Genomic DNA, 13,774 nt, shown 5'->3' with positions numbered 1-13,774 from the left:
TAATTATTATTGTTAATTTTTTCATTATTATTAAGGATAAACATGGAAACTGCAACTCAATTATTCCAAAAGGATATCAACTTGTAACTTTCTGCAATGACTCAGATACAAATATTTTACAAAATATCATCCATATCAGATGAAGACTATTTGGTAATCCCATGATCTGGGAAATACTATGTGTTTTCCAGTTGAGGTAGTCATAGCTAATAATTGGCCAATGAGACTAGGCAAACTGTGTTATTGTTCAGCCACAAAGGATTTTGTTTTTAAGGTTTTACAAGGTACACATTTTGTTATACCCAGAGGTGGGCTGCACTTACCTTAACAACTGGTTCACTGGTTGTGAGTGCACATCAGTGGTGGGTTTCAAATTTTTTTAGAACCTCTTCTGTAGGTGTGGCCTGCTTTGTGGGAGTGGCTTGCCAGCCATGTGACCAGGTAGGAGTGGCTTGCTGGCCATGTGACTGGTTGGGAGTGGCTTACCAGCCATGTGACTGGGTGGGCATGGCCAACTTGTAAAATGTGGTGAAACTCACTTAACAATGCTCTTGCTTAGCAACCAAAATGTTGGCTCAGAAACTCTGGCATTTGAAGCATGGAAGCCTTAAAGCTGTCAAGTTACAAGACCCTTGCACACCTAACCATTTAGAAAAAAAAAACCAGGGGTGTTCAAACTTGACAGCTTTAAGACTTGTGGACTTCAACTCCCAGAATTCCTCCTCTCGCTCTTCATCTTGATGATGTGTGGACAGGCGGGGGAAGGGAGCTGGAACCGGTTCTAAATGGCACTGTAGATTTGTGGAACCTCTTCTATAGAAGAGGTTAGAACTGGCAGGAACCCACCCCTGGTGCACATGCACCTCTTCAGGGCAGAAATGGAGCTTTAAACATGCAGGTAATCAACTCAGGGAGCTCCGGTGAGTACGGCAGGCGTAGCGCGGAACTCAGCTGGGCAGTGTGGGCGGGGAGAATGAGCCAGAAAGCTAGTTATAAATGGATAAAATAGCTCACGGGTGGGCGGGCGGGCCCAGCCATTGATCACAACTACTGGTTCGCCCGAACTGGACTGACCAGGTAGCAGCCCACCCCCTGATTATACCAATTCTGAGCCATTTTCTGGAAATGAATTGCTTTTGGTATTTTATTTATTTTTATTTTATTACATTTTTGCCACCGATTTTACCACAGGGTAACTCCGGGTGGGTTTACCGTGTTATAATGTATTGAGTTTAATTGGGTGCTAAAACTGGGGTGAATTTATTTGGTGCTATCTTTCCCCCCCCTTAAAAAAGTTTACACCTGAACGAGAATTATTTTTATTACACACAAATGCTTATTGTGTCTCATTTTTTCCTCTCAAATGAAAGAGAGGATGTGTTTCTATGTGCATGTGTGATAATGATGGCTCTTAATTGGTCCCTGCACTGATACTTTAAGCTTAGCTCTTAATTAATGGGGGTGAGGGACAAAGAAAAAAATTGGATCAAATCCCACTGATGGAAATCATCTCTGGATAATCCTAAAAATCATTGCTCCCCCCCCCACCATATTCTTCTGATATTCCAGACATGTTATAGGGATCAAATGACCACCTGCTTTGGATATGGCATCTGTAGATAATCAGGGATATTCTTTTTTGTCTCTAAACAGCAGGACATTAGATGTAGCAGCTGTGGCATCAACAGGATTCTTTGGTATGCATTCAAGTTTTGTTTCCCCTCCCTTTTTTTGGAATTATACCAATTCAGGAATTGAAACTTTTTGTACAGAATCTCTTGGAATCAGTTTTTTCCTACCTTGTTTCTCTTTCCCTGAAATTAAACACACCATAACGACTAGACTGTGCTGATGACACTACTCTGATAGCTAAAAATGCAGACGATCTGCAAGACACAGTAGTGAAAATTAAGTAGCACAGTGGGAAAAATGGGAGTATGATTAATTATAAAGAAGATAACAACTAGCCTTAGAAATGACAATGAAGACATAAAATTAATGCATAGCTTCTGCCTTTTAGAACGGACTGTAAATGGCAAAGGATCCAATAGTCAAGAAATATGCTGTAGATTAGCATCCAGCAATTCAGTAATGAATAGAACAGAACAGAATAGAACAGAACAAATTGGAATAGAATAGAATAGACTTTATTGGCCAAGTGTGATTAGGCACACAAAAGAATTTGTCTCCATTGCATAAGCTCTCAGTGTTCATGCAAAGCAGCAGCGTGATAATAATCATAATAATGATATCAATAGGATGGGGTATTAAAGAAGATGGGAAGGATAATAATAATAATACTCTAGCCATATAACAGGGGAAATATACCTAAACACACAAGACAGTGTTGTGAGAATTAGGTGTTCAGTGGAGTGAGGGCACAAAGCAGTGACGTGCGGTGAGGGATACCGTTGGTGAGGCAAGAGCGCGGCAGCGGCGAGAAGCAACGTCCCCGCCGCTGTGTCCAACAGGCGTCTCTCGTTTATGATGGACATAAACGCGAGATGCCTGTCGGACACAGCGGCGGGGGTGTTGCTTCTCGCCACTGCCACGCTCTGCCGCCTCACCCCCCGCCTCCTCCGTCCCCGCTGACATTCTTGGGAGCAGGTCGGGTGGCTGGCTGGCTGGCTGGGAGGAGAAGAGCAGTGAGTCTTTGTGCCGGCTGGCCGGCCAGGCAGGGAGCAGGTCGGGTGGGGGTGGCTGGCTGGCTGGCTGGCTGGGAGGAGAAGAGCGTTGAGTCTTTGTGCTGGCCAGCCGGCCGGCCAAGCAGAGAGCAGGTCGGGTGGGGGTGAGTGGCTGGCTGGCTGGGGAGGGACTCACCGCTCTTCTCCCAGCCAGCCAGCCACTCGCCCCCACCCGACAAGGGCTCACCACTCTTCTCCTCCTCGTCCTCCCCGCTCGGTGCTGGGCTGACTGCAGAAGAAATGGTGGCTGGTGAAAGAAAAACCTCTCCAGAATCACCCTTGCACTTGCGCAGTTGCTCAAGTGCAAGACATGATTCGCTGCTCCCAGATCAGGAGGCGGGAGAATCAGTGCCTCTTTTGCATATTAAATCTTTTGCTTTTTAACTCCACCTTAACTTTTAAAAGGCAAAAAATTCCTTAAGCAAAAGAGGCCCCGAGTTCTCTCGCCTCCTCCTAGTTAACACTGAGAGCAGACACCAAGCCACTGTGACTTGAAATCTGGTAGCAACTATCCTGGCTTTAATTCATTAAAAAAATATTTAAAACTCTTTCCTTTCTCTCAGGAGACTGGGGAGGCTCTGCCTCCCTTGCCTCTAGTGACTGCACGTCCCTGGCACAAAGAGGAAAAACTGTCCCTGTGTCTCATTGTTTTGTCATGCAATGCCCTATAGCAGCATCCTGAGGGGAGGAGTTGAAACAGTTTGTGTCCAGGATGTGAGGAGTCTGTAGATATTTTCTCAGCCCTCCTTCTAACCCACACAATATAGAGCTCCTCAATGGAAGGCAGGCTGGCTGCAATTGTGTTTCCTGCAGTTTTAACTGTCCCTTGGAATCTGTACCTGTTCTGTTTGTTTGACCTTGGAAAAGATACTCATGACATATCTATACCTATGATGATCAGAACTGTACAAGTAATAGGTTTTTTTACGATACTCCATGGATACAAAATGGACTTTGAAGAATAAAAGGATAGCAAGAGTATTCATACTTTTGAACTTTGTTGTTGGAGAAGTCTCTTGAAAGCGCCACGGATGGCCAAGAAAACAATCCACGTGGCTCACAGGAAAAGAAAAATCAAGGATTCTGATCTGAGTAAAAAATGTCCAGGTTCAAATTATCATATTTTGCAAGGACTCAACTCCCTTGAAAGCTAAGAAAGGAGGAATGAAAGAAAAGTAGAAGATGACCAGCACCAAAATGGATGTGCACAATTACAGTAGTGATGGATGCACTGTTGGGATGCCTGACATACCAGGCTGATCATCCTGGAGATCATCCTGGAGAGAGTTTAGCTCAGGGGTGTCAAACTGAAGGCCCAGGGACTGGATCTGGCCCACAGGGCTGCCCTGGAAACAGTGAAGAACTGGCCTGCAGTGCAAAAACAGAGCTCGGGAGGGCTATGGGCGGTCCTCCCGAGTTCAGTTTTAGCTGGCAGAGAGTTGCAGGAGGCCATGGCAATCAAAAAAGGAGTTTGGGAGCCTGTTTTCTCTGGCAGGCAGTGCCAACATGAGTGACATCAAGCTGGCCATGCCCACTTTGGCCACACCCACCCCAGCCCCCCAAGGTCAAACACAACTCTGATGCAGTCCTCAATGAAATCGAGTTTGATACCCCTAGTCTAACTATTTGGTTGTTAAGAGTCAACACTGATTTGATGGCATATAATCACTCAGTCAGTCAGATGGCCTTTAAACTGAAGATGCAAGGCATAAATTACCAACTGCTTTGTAAGAGACTTTCTGAAACCCTTTGTCCTTACTTTGTAGCATGTACAGTATATTTGATAATATAAGAAATATACATTATATGTGATACTATAATATACAGTCTGGCATTTAATAATATTCTGTAATGCAATTCCCACTAACCTTTCTCATCAACTAGGTTGATTAGGGTTGATGGGATTTGAAATTCAAAGTATTTTGAGGATAACAATTTCCCTATCAATAGTATAATCCAGAGATGGCGAACCTATGGCACGAGTGCCCAAACTGGCATGCGAAGCCTTGTCGCCCAGCATGTGTGACCTTGCCTGTTTGTCTTCTGGCTTTCTGGCACACATGAGCATGTGACAATCTGCTGTCATTTGCGCGCGCAGCAGTGCCAAAAACAGGTATGCGCATGTACGCTGGCCAGCTGACTGTCAGGGATTGCATGCGCGCCAGAATCTGGAAGTTCAGCTTTTTCCAGAGCGCAGCCCCAATGAGTGTGCATGCGCGCATGTGATGTTTCCACGTGAACATTTTGGCACTTGGTACTGTAAAGGTTCGCCAACATTGGTATCATCTTTACAGGTTGTCCTGAACTGACAAGCTTTCATTTAATGACATAATGACTGAAATTATGATGGTGCTGAAAAGAGTGACTTACAAGTAGTAATGTAATTAAAAGTTGGGTGCTTGGCAGCCTCCCAGGGTCATGTGATCACCAGTTATGACCTTAAATAGAGCTTCCAACAAACAAAGTCCGTGGGAGAAGCCAGCTTCACTTAATGACAGCATGAATCACTAAACAACCATGGCAGAGGAGGTAAACTCAGGCACAACTCACTTAAAGACCACATTACTGAGTGATGGAAGTTCCTGTCCCAACTATGATCATAAGTCAAGGGCTTCCTGTATAATAACATTTTGTAAAAGGACATGAGTGTGAAATTATTCTGAAGTCAAGTCTTTGAAATATCCTGCTTAAAAGCTACCATGCTAGACGTATAATAGTTTATACGGCAGGAAATAGATTTTGGTTTTGCATGGACTAAGCCCATTGTGCAATCAGTTCTTTGTCTTAGCTGCTAATAGCAGACATTCAATTGGAATTATCCTTTCCTCCTAACATCTAAATGCATTTGGAGCCTTTCAGAAATTTATGCCTTTCTTGATAACTATATATCTTTTTTGACTACTACCAATTTGATACCTGTGGTAGGGCATGGTTTGCTAATCAAAATTAATATCTTTTAGTATCTTTTATGTATGAAGAAGATTGAGAGAAATTTCACTGCCATAGATAGATCTTTATTTAAGAGTGTTTTAATGTGCCAAGATATGTAACCTCTGTAGTAGAGGAGACATGTTTAATTGGTCCATAGTACTCAAGACAATTACTGAGTCACTAAAACCAGAAATTCTCTAAAAATGTCTAAATTAAAGGACTGCTTATGGGGCAGCTGACATGATCATTTATCACTTTATCTCTTTCTCATATATCATTTGTAATAAACTCCTGGAGAAGGGCGGCATACAAATAAACCAAATACAAACTCTTGCAATATCAGGAGCGTGTTTTGTAAATCAGGTTAAAATGTAGTTAAAAACAAGGTACCTACAATGGCTACAATGAATTGTAGAAGTTGAACTTGAACTACATAGCTGTAAATTTCAAGATATCTGAAAACTGTCTTAATCTATATGACTTTACCCAAAATTTATTCCCTGCCTTGAAAATCATGTTAAGTATTCTAGAGAGGCAAACTTGGGACTTAAAAACAAACAAAAGACAAAAATACTGTGTTTTTTGGTAACAATTATAATAAATGGAGAGCACCCAAAACGACTATTTCAGTACTTTGAATGGGTAATAATGACCTCTCTCTATTTTGCCTTGAACTGTTTTAATTCTGAATAATTTATTTATTTTTTCTATTCACAAAACCCAATGACACTGTCAGATTTTACATGTTTTTTGTTCCTGTTTTCCTTGGCATGTATTCTTATTTACATATGCTTTTCTCCAATGCAGCTTGTACAAAAAAAAACAACAATATTTAGAGTGATGGGAACTAAGATTAATAAGATTAAAATAAGATTCAATGAGTTAAAGAAACAGTTAAGGAATAAAACAGATGAGATATTTCCCCTTTTATTTACAGCTGACAGGAGAACGAAGAGATAGCAGTTGAAATAGTCGCTTTCAATTTCCCCCATCATGATCTTGCACATAACTGAAATATAAATAATAATAAGGCTGGGTATTAGTTAAGACTGCGCTCAGCAAATATGCAATCATGCAGATGTTCATGAGACACATATATCATCACGCACGAGGGACAAAGGAAGTGGTACAAAGACATATTGAAAGCCTCCTTCAAGTCCCTGGATATTGACACCACCTCCTGGGAAACCCTGACATATGATCGAGTGACATGGTGCACGCTGATCCACCAAGGCTGCCAGACATCTGAGGACAGAAGGACAACCACAGCACAAGAGAAGCGAGCACTCCGCAAAGCCAGAGCGGCAAATGCTGCAACAATGGTGCCCACACATGTCTGCCTGACATGTGGCAGAACATTTCGTGCCCGTATAGGCCTTGCCAGCCACCTGCGGACACATAGTGGACAGCCCACAACCTGCTAGATATCAAGGTCCTCTTTGAACATGATGGATGAACATCGTATCACAACACAAAACTATTTAAGCACCTACAAGTTACTTTTCTTTATCCTGCAATGTTTGAGCTGGATCTGAAATCTTGATCAACCCAGGGGCTCTTGCATTCATTGACAGGACTGACTGGGGTTAAGTAGATAAATGTGTAGGTAGAATGCAAAGTCACTAACGCAGGAAGGATTGGATCACATCCCTTCCCAGTAAGGAATGTATCATTTCGATGTTGTTTCATTGCAATATTCTACTGGCAATCTGGCAAAGACCAGCATGCATCTCCTTGGCATCTTACAGTTTGCTTCTTGCCACTTCAGTGATCTTTTCAAAACTTTGCAGGCTGAGTGGCTCTTTTTGAAAAGCCAACCCAGATAAGGTACAAGGTCTGCATCTGTTATTAGGAACTTTGTCGTGAAACATGAAATAATGAGAATGTCACTCCAAGTAAAGGGACATGGCGACTCAGTGGCTAAAATGCTTAGCTTATTGATCAGAAAGGTCAGCAGTTCAGTGGTTTGAATCCCTAGCGCTGCATAACAGAGTGAGCTGTCGTTACTTTTCCCAGCTTCTCTTAACCTAGCAATTCGAAAGCATGTAAAAATGTAAGTAGAAAAATTGGAACCACCTTTAGTGGGAAGGTAACAGAGTTCCGTGCGCCTTTGATGTTTAGTCATGCTGGCCACATGACCACGGAGACATCTTTGGACAGCTCTGGCTCTTTGGCTTTGAAACAGAGATGAGCGCTGCCTCCTAGAGTCAGAAACGACTAGCACACGTGTGCAAGGGGAACCTTTAATTTTACCTTTACCACTCCAAGTATTTGTTTATTTAGGTTTTTAAATCCTCCAAACCACCCCATAGTGCTCTAGGGAGCTTCCAACCATCAAATCACATTTAAAACCCCAGTAGCATTTCAAATATTAAAATCACTCTAGCAGCATTATTAAAAACATGAAAATGGCCTAAGACTATTGAAAGCCATAAAGAATAGGCGCCCTCAAAAGTTTTGCAGAAGGCCAGTGAAAACAGACAGGCCTTCAGCTGTTTTCTCAAAATCCCAAGGGACAGGCTCGGCTCAAGTTCATTACCAATTTATTCCAAAGTTCTGGTGCTGCCATGGAGAAGGCCCACTGAGGCACATTATGCCCTAGCAATGCATAAGCCCTCCCCAGCTGATCTCAGATTTGCTATGCAACACTGAGCTCTGAGACTAGATTTCAAAAAAGGGCCAGAGAAGAGGGGCTCAATTAATCCAGTGAGCAATTTTTCCCCCCAATCCATCCTTAATGCTATTGATGGTGGGAAACCTCCTTCCTGTGTTTGGTAATTACCCCAGCACTTTTTGCAATCTCTCTATAAACGGCTTATACGCGGGGGTCCTCCGATGAAACACTCCCTCTCGGTGGATCTGAAACTAGAGAAAAAGGCTGCTTACCTTATCACTCTGCCTCATTCCATCTGCAGCCAGCAGGAAGTCCAGCTAATCATAGTCCGACGGACAGAGGATGAGCAATCTGTGCGACACAGATAGATGCGTCACCAGAGGAGAATGGCTCTTTCCTACTGGGCGAGCATTTTCGGAGAACTCATGGTGCTCCCTGGGTTTCAAAGGCAAAAGCAGTGCTCCTTTAAACCAGAGGCCTGTCCCTTAATTATACAAATGCAATGATCAAAGTTGTGATCCATCTTTACAAAGGCCAGAGTTTTAATTGAACAGTAGGCGCATCGCTACATTTGAAAGAAAGAAAATATGTTTGGTTCTCATGGAGAGTGCTGTGACATCAAGGCAAAAAAAATGGGGGGTGGAATGAGAAGGAAGGAAAAGAGAAAGGAGATGGTATTTAAGCTGCTTTATATGGAAATGTAATGAATACAGTTGATAAAAAAAGGAGAGACAAAAGTTGTGAAGTTTCAAGCTGTGAAGGAACTTCAAAGTGTATTCAAATGTCACATTGATTTTCCTTCAAATCTCTTAAGTATTAAGTTTTTCAAAAGAGAATATGATCCTCTATTTTATCCACTAATGTTTTATCTCCAAACAGGGGACGAAAAGCACGCAATGTTTTCTTTTTAGATGAAACACTGGAAGTTTTTGTTGTTTTCTTTCTCAAATCCAAAGTTTTTACTAGCGCTTTTATAGATGGCAGTTTTTCTGTCATCTTTATAGGTTGTTGTAAGTTAAGGTCCTTGTGTGATACAATTGTACTAGAGAGAAATGGGCATCTTGATCTATGACTATTTTCTGGACAAAGAAAAACAAAATAAAAATAAAAAAGAATGTCAGTGTTTCCTTCTTTTTTAAAAAACAAAAACAAAAAAGTTCATACAATTCTCAATTCAGTAATTTCCTGACATATAAAACTAAAGTTTTTTTATGTATGGAGTTACCCTTGAATAAGTCAAAGAATTTGAACCTGATATTCTCCAGATGTGTTAGAAACCACTTTTCAGTCAATTTGGTCTACAACTGTGCTAAGTGGGAGATTAAGAAAACTAAAACTCCATTATATATTGTATATATGGAAGACTCCAAGATGGGGAAGACTGACATAATCCATTATATATATTTTAACAGCTCTCTATAGTCTCAAATTTGCTATGGTGTTCCATGGAGACTACTAATTGAGATTCTAGGCATTGAACATGAGATCTTTAACATGCAAATCACTGACCTAATGGCCCTTGAAACTATAGACCAATACTACCTTATTGGCAAAACAAGGCTCCAAAGACACATTAATTACAAATGCTTATGAAAAAGCTCTTTTTTTAAAAAAATGAAAAAAATATTCTACGTTGGTTGCACTTTTGCACAGTTTGAACTCTTTCCTTGCCTGGTGCTAGATAAGAATGGATTGTTCTTGTTCCTTGCTCACAGTATTTTAAATGGATATTTTATTTTATTTTATTTTATTTTTAACCTGGGGACAACATTTTTTTTAAATTTTATCAATTTCATATATACATTCACAATTATATGATCTCATAACTGTTATTAATAATATGTATTTATAACAATTTTCCCTACAGTTGACAATATACTTGAAGATTGCTTTCTTAACATCCCATAGATCCATCTTATCTTACAACGGTCCTACTTCTTCTTCCCTCCCTCCCTCTTCCCTTCCCTCGTTTCTTCTCTCCTACTCTCCTTCCTTCCCTCCCTCCTTCCCCTTCCCTCCTTCTGTCCTTCCCTTTAATATCCATAATGGATATTTTAAAATAGAGTATATTTAGAATGTTGGAACATGAATTTAAATGGGGTCATTTTTAATAGAAAAAGAATAATAAGAAAAGATTTAAGGATCCTTACTTAGCCATTCAAAACCACAATTGTCCAAAAATCACAGCTATTTACCTTCTTTTATTTGTGATTTTGTGATTTTTTTCCATTGGGATAAAATCTAGCTATGGAGCCATGGTGGGTTCCGAGCTGTATGCCCTGGTACGGGTGTACCAGTGGCAGCTTGGAGCAGTGGCCATTGTACCAGAATGCTGTTTCGGTGGGCCCACCCACCTGCATTCCTTACCTGTTTTTAAGCCAACTGGGCCATTTGTGTACGTGCACGCAGCATACCCCGCCTGCGTGACCTCCGCTAAGCAGCTGGAGCATTGCAGGCAGTGGTGTGTGCATAGGTGCGCAGCACGCATGCCCAAGATGGGTGCCCGGCCCTGTCGCATCGTACAGGTTGCGACAGGATCCGGAACCCACCATTGCTATGGAGATATGACTATTCCATTTAGACCTTTTTATTTGGGGGTGGGATTTTATACTTTTTCAAGCTGTACTATTATCTGGGTTTGCTATCATAATTTGGGATTAGAGAAAGACCAAGACCATGCAAAGTCTTTCCCTTTTATGACAGTTTCCCAGTTAATGAAAGGATGAATGTGAGTCATAAGGAACTGCTCTCCACCTATTTGCACGCTATATTTATTAATCTGATCCTTTAGTGGAGTATGTCATGTAGCAGAGTCATGTGAACTTACAATAATAAGATCCCCTTATTGTAGATGTAGGTGATAGATACTTTTGACAGAACAAGCCACTATTCACTCTGGTGTGCTTACACTTCCTCTTCTTCACACATTTACTTTCATGTGGGTGATCATAACAACCAAATGGTATTTTGAGGATTGTTGGAAGAAATGTCCTTCTGGGTTAAGTTCCAAGTGGGGAAAAAGACACTGGAAACATGGAGGCTGTTTGGAAAGATGGTTTTAATGGTGGACCGGATCACATGGCTTGAGGTCCTAGGAAAAAAGGGGATCATATGCTTGGAAGATGTTGAGTGAAGAAAAAGAAGGGGGAAAAAGAGTCTTGCTGAGAGTCCCTGAGTTTTTTATACCCTCTATTTGGCTCCGCCTCTCTATTTCCTGTTCCTGTGTAAGATATGTATTCTGATTGGTTATCAGACTCCCAGGAGTGGGAGGTCTTAGCTAACTTTGTAGGTTGTGTGCTAAGTTTGTTGAAACTTGGTGGGTGGTGCAATGAAAGGCAATGAGATAGAGTAGATCTTTGTTATGTAGAATGCCTTGTTCCTTAATGGCCAATTGACAAATGTGGGGGGGGAGGAGTCATTAAGAGTGAGTCTATTTCCTGCCTTAAAACATGTTTCTCTGGCTCAGGCCTTAATGGCTCATTAACAAAAGTGGAGAGAATTAGTTTCTGCCTCCCTTTTAGGGGGAAATATTCTGCCCTCTTAATATTTTGTAAAATACTTCATTTTCTAGGAGAGGGGTGGGTGCTAACATCCTACAAGCCCATGTAGGTTATATTCAGGTTTTGCAGAGCTCAAAAGGGAAGCATTGTCTCATTACCTTTCAGCAATTTTTCAAGAAACATCTGGCAAGGTTTTGGATAGGAAAAACTTCTGGTTTACCAAGCATTACTTTTGTTACCAATTTATCCCTAATAATCTACCTACTCACAATTCTATAGTGAGGTGGTATCATAATATTTCATGGCTAATCAAATTAATCAAGGTATAACAATTGCAGCAAATGAAGGAATGTAACCAATTTTGTGAGGATGGTTGAAAAATCATTAAAAACAGTAACAAGCTGTCATGATTAATAACTCAAACTGCCTTACCACTCAGAAGATAATTTAGGGGATGCTTTTCATTTTCCTTATCAGATCCTTTAGATCTGTCATATTTAGAGCATTCTAATAGCTTTAGTGAAGCAGTCCCCTCAGTCTTGTATTGTAAGAGCCAATGTCAGGGATTTAAAATGGCACAGTTTTCAGAGTATAAGACGTACCAGAATATAAGGTTTTGAAGAGGCAAATTAAAAAAAAAGTTTTTGCATTCTGCAGACCTCCCAAAAATGGCCCATTTTGCGTGACAACAGGCCCAATTTTTTTTTAAAGGCATGAATAGCCTTTAGGAGATTTGTAGTGTGTTCCTGGGGGGTGGCCCCCCGCCAAAAATGAGCAAATTGAGCAAAAAATGGGCCATTTTTCACAAAAATAGAGTGCTCCTGGGGAGGTTGGGGGGGGGGCAAATTGAGCAAAAAATGGGCCATTTTTCTGCCCTCCTCAGGAGCACTCTGAATGCCTCCTAAAGGCTATGCATGCAATTTTTTTGACAAAAACCAGCCATTTTGGTGAAGGGGGCAGGGTTTCGGGAGGAAAAATGCTGTATAAGCATGTATAAGCTGCACCCAGATTTCAGCCTCTTTTTTGAGGGGAAAAAGGTGTGTCTTATACTACGAAAAATATGGTACTTACCTAAAAGGTAAGTCACAGAAACCCCTGATTATTTAGCTGTTGAACAGGCCTTGATAAGTACATTAATACCTATAATATATTATTTGGCAAGTTCTAATTTAATGCTGTATGGCTGTTCTGAATGCTTATCATTTATTTCTGGTTATGCTGGGTTTTGGGTTTTTTTTACATGTAAAGCACTCAGAGTTATCTGGAATTTAGTTTTTTTTTAAATATCTACCTAAATAGATAAATTAATCTAACAGATTTCATAATTACTTTGCATAAGCTCCCTAGGACAATTAGATATTTCTCTACAAGATTCTGAAGAGTCCTGTCTGGTTCTAACTGAATTCATCCATCTTATGCCAAGCTTCAAACTTCTCCTACATTTCCTATCTTCGGGATTGTGTCTTGATGAATGTGATTTTACACCACATATTATTTGTTACACCTAGGTCATTTCTTTATCTAACTATACAGGGTCACGGTGGTGCAGTGGTTAGAATGCAATATTGCATGCTAACTCTGCTGACTGCCCGCAGTTCGATTCTGACTGGCTCAAGGTTGACTCAGCCTTCCATCCTTCCAAAATTGGTAAAATGAGGATGCAAATTGTTGGCGGAAATATGCTGACTGTAAACTGCTTAGAGAATGCTGTAAAGGTCTATGAAGCAATATATAAGTTATATTGCTATTGCTATTGAGAGCTACTGTATATAAATTTTAGCATTGCTGAAAATATTGGTGGAAAACACTATAACTGAAAACTTTAATTGGGATACCAAAATTATATATACATATACATCATATACATCATATACATATACATATACATCATATACAGCATATACATCATATACATCATATACATATGCATATGCATATGCATATACATATACATATACATATACATATACATATACATATACATATACATATGCATATGCATATGCATATACATATACATATACATATACATATACATATACATA

The 13,774-nt window shown here is 40.6% G+C and overlaps 1 long non-coding RNA gene across 1 annotated transcript; it reads right to left on the bottom strand.

Moving 5' to 3' along the window:
* Positions 1-6,529: 6,529 nt before the first annotated feature.
* On the bottom strand, positions 6,530-8,541 carry LOC148043792 (uncharacterized). The gene is made up of 2 exons (XR_015697814.1): positions 8,502-8,541; positions 6,530-6,624 (listed from the first exon to the last, which is right to left on the bottom strand). It is a non-coding gene; the product is annotated as an uncharacterized LOC148043792 (long non-coding RNA).
* Positions 8,542-13,774: the final 5,233 nt, after the last annotated feature.

Source organism: Thamnophis sirtalis, unplaced genomic scaffold (assembly GCF_051295495.1).
Source record: "Thamnophis sirtalis isolate CommonGarterSnake01/CBP01778 unplaced genomic scaffold, rThaSir2_p1.2 scaffold_10, whole genome shotgun sequence".
In the NCBI taxonomy this organism is placed as follows: Eukaryota; Metazoa; Chordata; class Lepidosauria; order Squamata; family Natricidae; genus Thamnophis; species Thamnophis sirtalis.
This window is presented reverse-complemented; position numbering and strand designations above follow the sequence as displayed.